The sequence below is a fragment of the Peromyscus eremicus genome, chromosome 4 (assembly GCF_949786415.1).
Source record: "Peromyscus eremicus chromosome 4, PerEre_H2_v1, whole genome shotgun sequence".
Lineage (NCBI taxonomy): Eukaryota > Metazoa > Chordata > Mammalia > Rodentia > Cricetidae > Peromyscus > Peromyscus eremicus.
The window spans coordinates 1459909-1475205 of NC_081419.1; the positions used below are offsets into that span (position 1 = coordinate 1459909).

At 48.1% G+C, this 15297-nt stretch overlaps 1 non-coding gene across 1 annotated transcript; it reads right to left on the reverse strand.

The window, feature by feature from the left end:
* On the reverse strand, positions 1–126 carry LOC131910179 (U6atac minor spliceosomal RNA). The gene has a single exon (XR_009379038.1). It is a non-coding gene; the product is annotated as a U6atac minor spliceosomal RNA (small nuclear RNA).
* Between the last annotated feature and the right edge of the window lie 15171 nt (positions 127–15297).

The following is a 15297-nucleotide window of genomic DNA, read 5'->3' on the forward strand; positions in this document are numbered from 1 at the left end:
CAAAAACAGTGGTTAGATGCCACGAAGTAGGTGGCAATGCCTTAACCGTATGTGTGTTGTTAGGCCCAAGGGCCTCTTCCATCCTTGTCAAGGGGAGTGCTAACCTTCTCTCCTTTCATACAACACAGCTTGCTGCCTGCGCGCAGGACTATTTATAGGCCAATAGTTGTAATACTTTTTGGTAATGGTGATTTTTTTTAATATAGTCCAAAAAGACGTGTTAGTAGAAAGGTACTCTAATTCTATTAATCTGCTTGATAATTTAAGCACTTATCCAAATGGTAAAAAAAAAAATTATCCATTTTATCCCGACTATACTTTAATTAATTCATAAAACTAGCCAATCAGAGGCCGAAGGGAACACCGGAAGTTGTGAGCGTTCTTTAGAAAAACAGATTCCCCCGGAAACAAAACAGGCCTGGCGCGCATCCAATGGGGACACGCTCGCCGACGGCAGGAAGTGGAAGTGGTCGGAACGAATCAGAAGACGAGCGTCGGATGATCCTCCACGGATTTCCGTATGCCGGGCGGTGGGCACATAGGCGGCGGGGAAGCGGTGCACCATGTCTGCGCATGCTCCGCGGCTCTGCCGCCATCTGCGCATGCGTAGTGATGGCTGGCTCCCTGTCTCCGGGCGCCCTGTGTAGGAGGAAGGGAATGGTTCACCTTTGCCATGGTGGCGTTCCCTGCTTTTGTGCCCACGCCCATGGGTCCTTGGTTAAGTCCCTTCCATAGAAGAATCCATCGAGCCAGAGCAGCCTGGTGGCACCAGCCCTCTTTCGTAAAAACACCATGGTACGAATGTACACGTGTCTATACAGGGACAGGCATATCCACGCGTGCACGAGTGTCATGCACAGTTTTACAAACGCATGGCCTAGTGCACCCGTGTGCACATAAGTGCACAAACAGTGAAGGACCCTGCTGTATGTATCTGCTATGTTTACTTTGCGTTTTTCGGGCTGTGTGTGTTCCCAGGTGAGCTTGTTGGTCACAGCCTTAAGTAGTTTGAGCGTGTGTGGTGCACGCCACTCTTAGTAGCTGGGAAGTGCAGGTAGGAGGACTGAGTTCTAGGTCAGCCTAGTCCAGGTAAAGGAGACGGGTCTCAGAAACAAACAGGACTTAATTTGTTAAGGCAGGTTTGTGTCCAGGCACTGGAGGAATCAGTTCAGCTAAATATTGGAGGGGGAAGGGGGGTAGGGAGTGTTGTGCATATCGCGTCTGGATAAGTAGCCTTATTTATTTAGAGAGGGTCTATACATAGCCCTGACTGTTCTGGAACTTGCTATGTAGACCAGGCTGGGCTTGAACTCAGAGATCCCTCTGTCTCTGCCTCCCCAGTGCTGGGATGAAAGGCGTGCACCACCATGTCCCACATTCTAGCTTTTTCTGAGAAGCTGAAGGACAAGCTCGTTGGTTACAGATGGAAAACTGATCACAGTTAGAAGGGAAGAGCAAGTCACCCTGCAGATTGTCTGTATGAGACCATGGCCCAGGATCTGGGAGAAGGCTGGATCATCTTCCCGGAGGTGGGATCTGAGGTGGAAGTGGCATTTTGGATGATCTTGGCTAAGTTTGTAGGGCATTGGAAGGCCTGGGTATTGCCTGGAGCTGGGAGAATGAACTGGCAAGTTTGGTTTGGCACCAGCAAGGCTCCATCCACCTTGTGGGTTTTCAAGTTCATTGAGCATGGTAGGAGGAAGGGGCATCTGGCTCCACAGGAACACCAGACCAGGCTTCTTAAGCTTTAAAACAAAGCAAAAACAAAGACATTTACTTTGTGTGTGTGCATGCATGTGTGTTCATGTGCCATGCACACCTGTAGAGGTCAGAGGACAGCTTTTCAGAGTCAGTTCTATCATGTAGGTCACCAGATGCCTCTACCCACTGATTCCTCTTGCCAGCTCTCTGTGCTTCCTACCACCGTGGCCTGACTCTGCATCTGGTGCAGGTGGAGGTCATTTGCTCATCTGAGGACGAAGCTATAGTGACTCAGGGTAAGGGAAGATGGCTAGAGGGGCTTCACGGGGTCGAGACCAAGCTGTCATAGGCCATAGTTCTTTCTTGGACAACCTGCAGAACCTGAGAGAAACAGGGAGGCTCTTGGTTGGCTTCATTAACAGAGGGTGCTTTGCTGGAACCTCTGGGCCTTGAGCTGTGATAAAACTCCTCTGTCCTGTTGTCCACCATACTGTAGGGCGAAACCTAGCACCTACTCACAGGAAGGCCCCAAGTGCTTGTTTAATGTACGTCTGGCCAGCATAGGTCACAGAGGTCCTTGCTGTGAACTATGCCATGACAAATCTTCACTGATTCCTAGGGCATTAGAAACAGTGAGAAAGCGCTCGAGGCCAGCAGCCTGGGCTGGGATACAGGTTGAACCGGCTTTTCTTTTTCTTTTCCATGTGCCTAGAGTCTGGGGCAGGAAAATGGACAATTAGAGAGATCATTTCTGGATTGGTGGTTCCTGAGTACGTCAGGGACTGCATACAGAGAAAGTTCTAGAAGCCAAGAATGTTCAGGTTACCTCACTGACCAGAAGCTGAAGGATGGGGGAACTTGTTATATGGGACTCAGGCACCTTGAAAATTGTCACTAAAGTGGTTTGATGGGACTAAGCTAACCCACCCCCAGGTACTGGGGACAGAACAGTTGGTGTGGGTTCCCTTCCGGCTGTGGTGCTGATCCAGGCCTGAGTTCTTTCCTACTTGGTATCATGGTGCAATTGCCAGATGGAATACAATATACACAACTAAACTGGAATGTCAGATGTAGATGGATTTTTCTTTAGCCCTACAGCTCACAAATAATGACATGGAGACTTCTTTTTTTTTTTTTTTTTTTTTTTCCCCGAGACAGGGTTTCTCTGTGTAGCTTTGCGCCTTTCCTGGAACTCACTTGGTAGTCCAGGCTGGCCTCGAACTCACAGAGATCCGCCTGGCTCTGCCTCCTGAGTGCTGGGATTAAAGGTGTGCGCCACCACCGCCCGGCCGGACTTCTTATTAATTATGAAAGCTTGGCCTTAGCTTAGGCTTGTCCCACTGGCTCTTATAACTTCAATTAACCCATTTATATTAATCTATGTTTTGCCTCATGGCTTTTTACCTTTCTTTCATTCTCTATGTCCAACTCCTTCCATGTCTTGTTGGCATTTGCCTGTGCCTCGAATACTTCCTACTTCCTTTCTCTGTGCCTGGAAGTTCTGCCTATATCTCCTGCCTAGCTGTTGGCCATTCAGCATTTAATTACACCAATACACAGCAATACATTTTCACACAGTGTACAAATATCCCACAACAGTAAGACAAGTGTATGTCCTAAACATTTTACAGGACACATTTCACTAAAACTAAACTGTTTACCTGAGAGTCACAGTTAATGGAATGTCCTGTATTTTCAAATTTTACTATTATTTTTAAATTTTATGTGTATGAGTGTTTTGCCTTCATGTATGTATATGTATGATGTACATGCAGAGACCAGAAGACAGTGTCTGATCCCTTGGAACTGGAGTTAAAATACTTCTGAGGTGCTGTGTGGATGCTAGGTATTGAACCAGGCTCCTTTGCAGGAGCAGCAAACACATGCAAACACACACACACACACACACACACACACACACACACACACACGAATTGTATATAAATGAAGAAAGCTATCTGGGTATAAGCAGCAAGCAGGCAGCATGGGTACATTCATTTATCCAAATTCGTGTATGGATGTGATGTGATTTCCCCTTGATGATGGACCGTAACCTGGAACTACTGGCTGAAGTACACCTTTTCTCCCCTCCGTTGCTTTTGGTCAGGATGTGTTATCACAGCAACAGAAAGCAAACCAGGGCACCATCTAAGTTCAGCTTGTACATGAGGGAAAGAGAATGGAAATTACATCTGTGCTACAGAGCTCCTCCTAGGATCCAAGACTTGGACTCCTGGGGAGAACAAGGTGGGCCTGAGTGTGGTGCAATGCCCTTTTCAGCAGCCCAGTTGTGAAGGAAGTGAATTCATCAGGAACCTTGGTATTGGTGTTACGCTTTTGTGGCTTTGCTGAGCCCCTGGTGGTCATGATCCTTAGATGATAGAAGAAGCTCTTGTGGACCTAAGTGACATCAGTCAGTATACAAAGTGAGTTCGTAAAGTGCTAAAGCAATCAAGATCTGGGGAGAAAAAGAAAAACAGATAAAGAGAGTCACTCAAAAGCAAACTGGAGATGCTCAGTGGTAAGGTGCTGTGCAAACATGAGGAACAGGTTTGGATCCCTAGCACCCACATGAAAACCAGGTCTTGTGGCACATGTGTAACCCCAGAGCTGGAGACAGTGGAAGTGGGATTGTAGTAGAGACAGGCAGGTCCCTATAACTCATTGTCCAGATACCCTAGCTGAAATAGTGATTACCAGGTTCAGTAAGAGACCCTGTCTCAAAAAATAAAAGTGTAGAGTGATTGAGGAAGACAGTCAATGTCAGCCACTGGCCTCCGTACATACATGCACAGGCAAACATACTCATACACATGCACCATACACATTTTTTTTTTGAGACAGGGTTTCTTTGTTTATGGATGTCCTGGAACTCACTCTGTAGACGAGGCTGGCCTTGAACTCACAGAGATCCGCCTACCTCTGCCTCCTGAGTGCTGGTGTGTGCCACCACCACCCGGCCACAATTTTTTAAATAAAGCAAATGTGGTGAGATTCCTCTTGAAGTTCTCAGGGGGAAAAAATGACAGGGAGCCAAAGTCGGTGTTTGTGAGCCTCTGGGAGGCTTAAGAATCTGAACAATTCTTTACCAAATGTGATTTCCATTACATCCCCTTCTGTGGAAGAATATCTCATGGAGTGGGAAACCACCTGTTTTGTCAGTGTTCTAGTTCTATGAAGAGACACCATGACCATGGCAACTTTTTTTTTTTTTTTATAATGCCGAATGCCGTTTATTGAAGGAGGGAGGAGGTCTTAAATACAGGCGTACAGCACAATGGGAGAACCCCGGAGGGCAGAAGTTCGCTACAGATGTTTTACAATCTTGCATCTAAGCTGTTAACACCCCTTATGCAGGATACACAGACAAGGAACTTCCCTTAAGCATTCAGGAGGGTGGAACCCGGAAGGGAATTAGCATAGGGAGGATATCAAGGTCAAGGTCATCAAGCAAGGCAACAGTTACCCAAAACGGGGGCCAGGGCCCTACAGGTCCCTCTTTTACTAAAAAATGAGCTTCTGACTTAGGTTGCGTGGGATGTCAGTAGGTCACCTTTCCTGTCATGGAGATGCCTGCCCAGGCCACACAGGCGCTCTGTCTTAGGTTGGTGAGCGCCCCCCAGGTATTACCCATTTCTGAATACTCATTATCATACAGGCTCAATCGTGTGTGAGCTGCAGAGTTAACTGCTGCCAAAGATCCCAAAGTGGCACTGGGCTTGCAATCTGTGTGTTCGACACAGAAAAGACCAACAGAGGTCCTATCCCACCCATAGCCAGTAGGCTAAAGGCAACTGAGCCATTTCCTTCCTTAATGAGCCTTACTGCAAATTGGAGTCCTTGTAAGATGGTATCCCAAAAGCAAATGGAACTTGAGTTTATAAATTTATAATTTTCAAAGCCAATCAAAATGTATGTAACTATTGAATTAAATTTATCATGCCCAATAGAATGAAAGATTAACTAACTGTGGTAGCTACTTTTGCTGCCAGGGTCTCCACTGTGCTAGCTGTAGTAAGAAATTATGAAATGGTAATCCCAGAAACAGTAGCAATGGTGTCCGCCACTGCTATAACAGCAACAACGGCAGCAGCAATGTCAAATTCTCTTCTGGAGCATGTGGACATCCACTGGCATGGATACAACTCCAGGAACACGAACCGCCAAGGGACCATGGCACCTTTTTAAAGGAAAACATTTAATTGGGGCTGGGGCTGGCTTTCAGTTTCAGAGGGTTAGTCCATTATCATGATGATGGGAAGCATGGTAGCACACAGGTAGACATGGTGCTAGAGAAGTAGCTAAGAGTACTACATTTGGATCCTAGGCAGCAGAGAAGGAAACACTGGCCCTGGCTTGAGCTTTTGAAACCTCAAAGCCCATCCCCAGTGATACACTTCCTCCAACAAGGCCACACCTTCTAATCTGTCTCAAGTAGTGTCACTCCTTGATGATCAAGCATTCAAATATATAGACCTATGTGAGTCATTTAAATTTAAAACACCACATTCCACTCCCTGGATCCCTTAGGCTTGTAGCCATATAATAATGCAAAATACATTCAGTCCAACTTCTAAAGTCCCCATAGTCTTTCAGTCTCAAGACTGTTTCAAAGTCCAAAGTCTCTGAGACTAAAAGAAATCCCTTAACTGTAACCCCCTGTAAAATCAAAATAAAAAGCAGATCACATGCTTCCAACATACCATGGCACAAAATATACATTACCATTCCAAAAGGGAGGAAATGAAGCATAGTGAGGAAATGCTGGATGAAAGCAAGACTGAAAACCAGTTGGGCAAACTCCAAATTTTGCATCTCCATGTCTAATGTCAAAGTGCTCTTCAGATCTCTAACTCTTTTCAGCTTTATTGACTTCAACACACTTTTCTTTCTTGTCCTGGTTCCACACCCAGTCTGTAGCTCTCCTCAGAAGATATCCCATGACTCTGGTGACTAACATCTTGGGGTCTCTAATGAATCTAGGCTTTACCTCCACAGTTTCATGCAGTGATTTCTCTGGTCTTCCTTGTAGGGAATGCCCTAACACACAGCAGCTTTCCTTAGCTATAGAGGGACATTCCACAACCCCTTTCTTGTATCCTTGACTCTAAAGCCAGAGCTATGTGGCTGAAGCCTCCAAATTCTGTTGCTTGCTGGGGCTGGAACTTGGCCCTCTCATTCAATGACATGTGCATAAGCTTTCTGTCTGTTTTCAATGTTTTCCTCTACTGCTTAAGCTTTTCTTTCTTTATTCCTTTTTTTTTTTTGGTCAGGGTTTCTCTGTTTAACAGTTCTGGCTGCTCTGGAACTCCCTTTGTATACCAAGCTGGCCTCAAATTCACAGAGATCCACCTACCTCTGCTTCCAAGTGCTGGGATTAAAGGTATGCACCACCACTGCCTGGCACTTAAGCTTTTCTTTAACTCCTTTACACAGGTTGGAAGCTTAGCTAGGTAGAGTCTTACTCTGAGGTCACCACTCCCTTTAGTCCATTTAGCATCAGACTTTTCTTTATACTTTTTATCTCCTTGAACACTGGACTTAGCTTTATTTCATTTCCTAGTGTTCCTTTTCTCCTTAAGTTGTACATTTTGTATTTTTCCTTACTCAGTTTGCTCCTTTTCATTATAGATCTGCATAAGACCATTAATAATCAAGTGGCACAGTCAAATACTTGGCTGTCTTGAAATCTCCACTGCCAACCCACACCATGAATCCAAAACTCTTCAGTTTAGCTTCAGTCAGATTTTTAAGGACAAGGGCAAAAAAGCAGCCACATTCTTTGCCAAAATATCACAAAAATGGTCTCTATGCCACTAAATAATATTCTTCTTCTCTGAAACCTCTTGAGCTAGGTCATTATAATTTACATTGCTCTCAGCACCACTATCTTTCATGCTCCTACTAGCATGGCTCATTAAGCTCTACTTAAAGCATTCATCTACTTTCCTAATCCAAAGTCTCAAAATCCACAACATTCCACCAACAAGCAGCATGGCCTGTCACAGCAATATCCCACTCCTTGGCTTCTGTCTTAGTGTTCTATTGCTGTGAAGAGACCCCATGACCATAGCAACTCTTATAAAGGAAAACATTTAATTGGGGCTTGCATACAGTTTCAGAAGTTTATTCCATTATTATCATTGTGGGGAGCATGGAAGCATGCAGGCAGACATGGTGCTGGAGCAGTTGAGAGTTCTACATCTGGATCTGCAGGCATCAGAAAGAGAAAGAAAGCCAGTGGGCCTAGTTTGGGGCTTTTGAAACCTCAAAGTCCACCCCCCCACGTGACACATTTCCTCTAACAAGGCCACACCTCCCAGTCCTTTCAAATAATGCCACTCCCTATGAGCCTGTTGGGGCCATTTTCAGTCAAACCCCCACACCCAGCAAGATGACTCTGGATAAAGGTTCTTGCTTCTGAACTTGACCTGAGCTGGATCCTTGGGCCCAGAATGTTGGGAAGAGAAAAATGACTCCCACAAGTTGTTGTCTGACTTCCACATGAATGCAGGCCATGGCATATGTATGGCCCACCCCCAAAAAAATAAATGTGAAAAATGTTTTTAAAGATTTGTTTAAAAAAAAAAAGCTCAAAAGGAATTTAAGACATTAGTGCCATCAAGACCTCTGGGCTTATAGATCAGTTCAAGTTAGGCAATTCGTTGAGAAGTTACAACTCTCTTAGCTAACTGAGTTAGACTTCTGTTCACTTGACTTTGAAACTTTTTCTCATACAATCAAATAACATGTAGACTGCCCATCTATTTCTCCTCTTGGGACACTTCTGTCAATTAACCCCAAATCTCCCAGAGTCAGATCATTTTTACTACTGTTTGATTTTGCTGTCCTTATTGTCACCATACCCATGTTATATTGTTATTGATCCTTATGCCCATCCAATTATCCTATTGCAGCTATGGGCCCCAGCATGGCAATGGTTCACATTGTGATTTTGACATATGGGGAGAGACCACAGTGTTCCCCACTGATGCTAGAGATCCCCTGGAAAAATGACTTCTCACAGTCATGGTAAGAGCAGTGTCCTCTGGACCACCCAGCATGGGTGAACAGTCCTGCTGGGATAAATCTAGTGTAACATTTCAATATCACTGAGCCCCTGGACACTTTCCTCTGTATCTTAGTTAGAATTTCTATTGCTGTGAAGAGACACCATGACTACAGCAACTCTTTTTTTTTTTTTTTTTTTTTTTTTTGGCTTTTCAAGACAGAGTTTCTCTGTATAGTTTTGGTGCATGTCCTGGATCTCGCTGTGTAGATGAGGCTGGCCTCAAACTCATAGAGATCCGCCTGCCTCTGCTTTCTGAGTGCTGGGATTAAAGGCGTGCATCACCAATGCCTGGCATATGGCAACTCTTATAAAAGAAAATATTTAATTGGGTGGCTTACAGTTTCAGAGGTTTAGTCCATTGTCATCATGGTGGGACATGGCGGCGTGCAGGCAGACATGGTGCTGGTGAAGGAGCTGAGAGTGGAGAAGGATCTACATCTTGATCCCACAGGCAACAGGAAATTATCTGGGACATTGGGCGTGGCTTGAGCATATGTGAGACCTCAAAGTCTACTTCCACAGTGACACATCTCCGACACACCTACTCCAACAAAGCCACACCTCCCAAGAGTGCCATTCCCTATGAGTTTATGGGGGCCAGTTACATTCAAACTACTACACTTTGTCACCAGAGCAGTCCTGGGCTTCCATTTTAGTGTCACCCACCTTCTGGGCCACATTTCAGCCAACCAGTCAAACTGTTTGATCATCTTTAACCACTCTATGGCCCCAGAGCTACGAAGCTGAGTCTATAATCTCTGCTTATTTTTATCAGCCAACAAATCCAATCTATCCAGTTTGATTCCTCTGACAGTTATCCCACGTATTTATAGTGCATTGGATCCAAGTTATAGATGGGATGTCTTAGGGTTTCTATTGCTGTGAAGAGACATCATGACCACAACAACTTTTATAAAGGAGAGCATTTAATTGAGGCTGACTTACAGTTTCAGAGGTTAGTTCATTATCATCCTGGTGGGACATGGTGGCATGCAGGTAGACATGGTGCTGGAGAAGGAGCTGAGAGTGCTACATCTTGATCCACAAGCAACAGGAAGTGAACTGAGACACTGGGCGTGGCTTGAGCTTATATGAGACCTCAAAGCCCACCCCACAGTAACACACTTCCTCCGACAAGGCCATACTTATTCCAACAAAGAAGCCACATCTAATAGTGCCACTCCCCTTGGGGGCCATTTTCTTTCAAACCAGCACACGGGGCCTGGATCTTTCAGATGAGAAAGCTCTTTCAGACTATTACAACACTTACCACCATACTTTAGAGAGTCTGACTTTCTCAGATCTCAAATGCAATTTCTGCTCTTGATCTGGATGAAGGTCAGTGAATCAGGACTCAGGTGACTGGAGGGAAATTTGAGGCCAATGTGGGCCTGAAGGGAGGTAGTTGACGCCACCTCCCTCTCCAGGCTGTGCAGATGGCTTAGGTGTACCTGCTCCTCTTAACTTGAAGCTCTGTGCACCTACCAAGGAGGCTGGGTCCCAAGGCTGGAGCAGTGGGAGTCACCCTGCTCGAGGAGAGGCTGCTGGCGGGGCTAATCTCCGGGAGACGAGATTCCTGGCAGTGTCTGTGGGTTGCACAGGTGAAGCAGAGAGAGGAGAGCCCAGCCTCTGCCTTGCAGCCCTCTACATCAGCCAGCCTCAGGACTTTCCAGAGCTCCTGAGAGGCTCAGAGCCAGGGTGACATTCCCAGGAGCAGGGACAGACCCTAAGGACCCACTCACTGCCTCTCCAAATGGAAGGCCTTGATTATCTGAGTCCCTCCTTGTGCTGTCTTTCAGGATGACCACTGGAGCCCAGAGCATCAGCTTCAAGGCCACTGCAAGGCTGTCACACTGAACAGTGGCTTTTGGAATCGGGTCACCCCTGGCTGGTGGTGGCTGGTGGCCTGCCTTACCCTTCTATTGGTGGAGACAGAACCGTCCAGGGGCTTCAGACCCAGAAATTCCATCAGTCTCCACTTGGGGGCGGGCTTGCATCACTCAGGGTGCAGAGACTCTGGAAAAGCCAACCTGGTCCTGGGTCCTGCCTGCGTCCTGGGCAGAGGAACTTTTGCTCCCAACCTCCAAGCCTCAGTCTGGCCTTGGGCAGGGCTGCATTTTTTGACTCTCTCTTCTCGCTGCCTGGGACAAGGTGCTTACTCGGACTATGCTTCAGTTTCTTTCCCAAACGGACTTGATCAGAGAGCTACATAAGGTGGACCTTAGGGCTTGGCTCTAGGGCAGGCTCAGGAGGGCCAGCTATGGCTGTCCTATTTTCTAGGTGGAGAAACCAAGGCTTGGAATGCTCACAGGCTGGTGGGGAGGTGACACCTGCCACTTTTGAAGTCTTCTGATCCTTTTCTAGCACTTTGGCTGACACGCATGACCCAAACTGGGGTCTACAGCCCCAGAGGTCCCTGTGATGTCAGGAGATGCCCTGGGCTTGTGGCTTAGGTCCCTAGTAAGTGCTGTCGTGGGCCAGTCACATCCCATTGCATCTGTGTTGTGCATGCATGCAATTCCCATGTATGATGATTGACTGTCAGCTTGACAGGATCTAGTGTCACCTATGACACAAACCTCTAGGCATGTCAGTGAGGAATCTTCTAGATGATGTTAATCCAGGTAGGAAGACCCACCCTGAAAGTGGTCAGTGCTGTCTCATGGGCTGGGGTCTCAGACTGAATAAAAAGAGGAAAGTGAGCTGAGCACCAGCATCCGCCTCTCTCTGCTTCTTCAGTGTGGATGCCACGTGACCAGCTGCCTCACTCTCCCGTTGCCACGTCTTCCCCACTGTGGTGGACTGCACCCTCAAACTGTGAGCCCCCCAAACACTTCCTTCCTTAAACTGCATTTGTCAGGTGTTTGGTTATATAGCAACAAGGAAAATAACGGATACACCATATGTTTTTCATGCCACCCAGGAGACAGATGGAAAACCAAAGAGATGTGAACCAAAGAGCCCAGTCCAGTCACCAGATTTTTCTGAGGGACACAGTTTGTACCTCTGTAAACCTGGTCGTCTGTTTCTTGTGAGTGGCTCTGGAAAGATACAACCAACCAGTGGCTTTGAAGGCTCAGCTGAGTCCCTGCAGGGGACAAAGGGCTAGGCTAGAGATTTTTGTGTGAATGACCAGCTGAGGTGGCTTAACAGGACCTTGTCTGTGGACACCTGTGACTATACCAGTGTCCTGTAGATAGGCCATTGCCCAGGCTGTGCTGACTGTGTGTTGCTGTGTGACTCTGCAGGCTATGTGTCTTTTGTCTTGTGTCTCAATGAGATTGGTGTCGATTTGGGGGTAGCTGCTGTCTGAGGGAGCCAGAGATCTGGCAAATTAGCTTTTTGTTTCTCAGAGCAGAGAGTGACCAAGGCCAAGCTCTCTCTGGGAGATGCCCCCCATAGGGAGCGAGCCTGTGCTCGCTCCAGGGGATGCCCCTGTGTCTCTGGTCCAGCCTGCCCTGGATGCTTTTCTGCTTCTACAGGGAGGTGAATGACCATCCAGCGGGGTGAGGCTTCTCCTTGGGGCCCTCTATTAATAAAACAACCACTGACCCCCGGACGTGCAGGCAGATGAGGGGACACAGCATTCCCAGGGTCGGCGTTTGTCCAGAGACCTTTCGTGCCTGACCCAGCCGCCTCTGGAGTGCTCCCATCCTGCTCTGGCCCCTTGGCTGAAGGACCGGAAGTTCTGCATGGACCAAGCTGGGGCTGCCCTTCCTCCAATATATAAATATCCCACTACCAGCTCCCTGGGAGAGTCCTAAGGGCCTGAATGAGGGAGGAACAGAGCCCCAGGCCCTTGAGACCAGGCATGACTCAGATGCAAGTCATCTGCCCTCCAGGCTCTTCCAGAACCGTCTTGGGCTACCCTGGTGTCCTGCTCTGTTTGTGGAACCCAGAGGCAGCCTGGATGAGGGGGCTTGCTCTGTTTCTCTCTCATTCAGTTGTTTTTGTGAAGTTAGTGGCTATTGGCTGGGAACAGAAAGGGAGACAACTTCCTTCTAGCTCTGGAGACCTAGCTGTGCTGGAGAGGCAGGAAGGCTGAGATCCAGGGGAGGGATCAGATTTCTATCATCTATTTACAGCAGTGGTTCTCAACCTTCCTGATGCTGCGACCCTTTAATACAGTTCCTCATGTGGTGACCCCTCACCATAAAATTATTTTTGTTGCTACTTCATAACTGTAGTTTTGCTCCTGTTAATGAAGTGTAGTGCAAATATCGGTGTTTTCCAATGGTCTTGGGAGACCCCTGTGAAAGGGTCGGTCACCCCCAAAGGAGTCATGACCCACATGTTGAGAACCACTGCTCTAGAGTCACGTGCAATTCTCAACTGAAGCTCTCCAAGAGGGCCCCTCAGTCACCCTATTCCTTTTGGGTTCTCCCAAGTGCCCCAATCCTTGTCACCGAGGTTCTCCCAAGGTGGCAGTGACTTTGTCCTGTGGTCCCTGGTAGCCTCTGCTGTGTCCCATTCTGTTGAACTGGGGCCTGCCTGTTTATGTCTGCTCCCTGCTGGCTCCACACTCACTGAGCCACAGGGGAAGAGCCAGCATCAGACTATATGTGCTGCAGGCTACATGGGGTCTCAGGATACCTACTGGAACAGTCGGACACTTGGGGTGCTCAGAAACCTGAACTGAAGGCAAAGTGTGCCTGGCTATGCTCACCTAAACTTCCCATTTTGGGGGCGGGAGTCAGCAGATAGTGACGGCTGGAGCTCGGGGCCCAGGCCCCGTGTTCGGGACACCACATCCAGGTTGGGGTCCTGTTTTACCTGGAGCAGATACAGGTCTCTGAGCATCCTGATACTGCATCATTGAAGGTCCACAAACTGCCGCTGAGCAGTTCACAACAAATGTATTCTCTTCCTGTTCTGAAGGTCGGAGTTCACTACCAAGGCCTGGGGCTGGGGGGTTTGGCCCTCCCCAAGGCTCCTGGAGGGATGGTCTTTCCTGTCTCTCCTGCACTCCTGGGGTTGAGAATGTGAATAAGTTTCTTTTTCCTCCTCTTAAGGCCTCTTCTTGCTTCCCTGTGTGCTGTGTGTCCCCTCTAATGGCACTTGTCCTTTGAGTTAGGGCCTTCAGTCCACACTGATCTCTTTCCATGATCCTGTACCCATTCACATTTGCAAAGTCCCCTTTCCCAAACAAGGACAGACGTAGGTTTCACAGGATATCTCTTTGGAGTGTGTGGGGGGTGACATTCAGTCTACTACTCTCTATGCTTCCATTTCACACATTTCTTCTCTGTAAAGTGGGGTGTCATGAGGTCACAGGTGGTGTGCCGTCAGTGACATGACTACAATTCCATGTCCCTTCCTCTAGGTCTGTCCCTCCAGGTGAAGCAGCTCTTCCCCACGAGCCAGGACCCAGGGTTGCTTTCTCTCTGTGACCAGCTCCTGTTGTGAAATGCAGGAGATACTTGCTAGGGTCTGCCTTTTCCAGTCTGGGGTGTCTGCATCCCTGGAAGAGTACAGCTGTGACCATACGTGACCCCAGGGGCTTTGGGGCCCGATAACCTGAGTTCATTCCATGTTTCAGATGTGTGTGCTGTAAGTTGTCCATTGACCCAAGTGGAACACTGAGGTAGCCAGCCTGGCAGACCACCAGCCCTGCACAGCCCATCCTTGGCCCCACCCTTCCTTCTGTGCTAGAATGTTCCGCTTTCCCCACTCAGGGCCCCTGTTCCTGAGGTTCCCTCCCCCTTCAGGATGTCCTCTGAGCTGGTCTCTCAGCCGCACCACTGACTAGCTCTGCCCCTGTTCACTGTGTGTGCCTCCAGTAGGCCTTTTGGCAAATACAGGATCCAAGGGACATGAGGACCACAACTGGAATGGTGGGAACCAAGGTAACAGATGGAGGCCTGGCTGGGCTTGCATGGGGGCTGCCCATGAACTGCAGGGTTGCCCCCTGAGGTGCCATGCCCACTAGAGCATGGGCTGAGGGTGCAGAGGACAAAGGCCCATTTCCAGGCCATCCCTTTGCAGTCCCACTGTACATCGGTCTCTAGGGAGGTTGAAATGGTCTAACTTCCTCAGCCAAACGCCATGCCTCAAGTGGGGATGAATACGACAGCCTGTTCTCCCCCTTCTCCTTGCAGCTGAGCACCAGAGGGCTCATTTTATGACAGACAATGTCTTAAAGAGGCAAAGCCACCACCCCAGGATCCACTAGAAAGACTTGGTCTCAGGCTCCTCTGTAGTGTAGAGAGCCCAGGCTAGTCCGGGATGGTAGAGACTGTCCTCTGAAACACCTGAGCCCAGATTTTCTTTCTGTGAGCCCTCTCTTCAGCACAGGACCAGCATCTGTCCTAGGTACTGCTAAGGCTCCTAGCAGGGTCAGCCACAATGTGGCTGACAGAGACTCTGTTTCCTTTGTCCTTCTGTGCAAGCTCTTAGTCTTCCAGGAATAGTCCTTGCAGCTGCCTCTACTTGGTGGGAGCCCACACTTGCCATGGTCTTGGGATTCTGGAGTCTCTATGTGGGATGGGACTGAGGGGCTCATTCCCTGGCCCTGAGCCTGATCA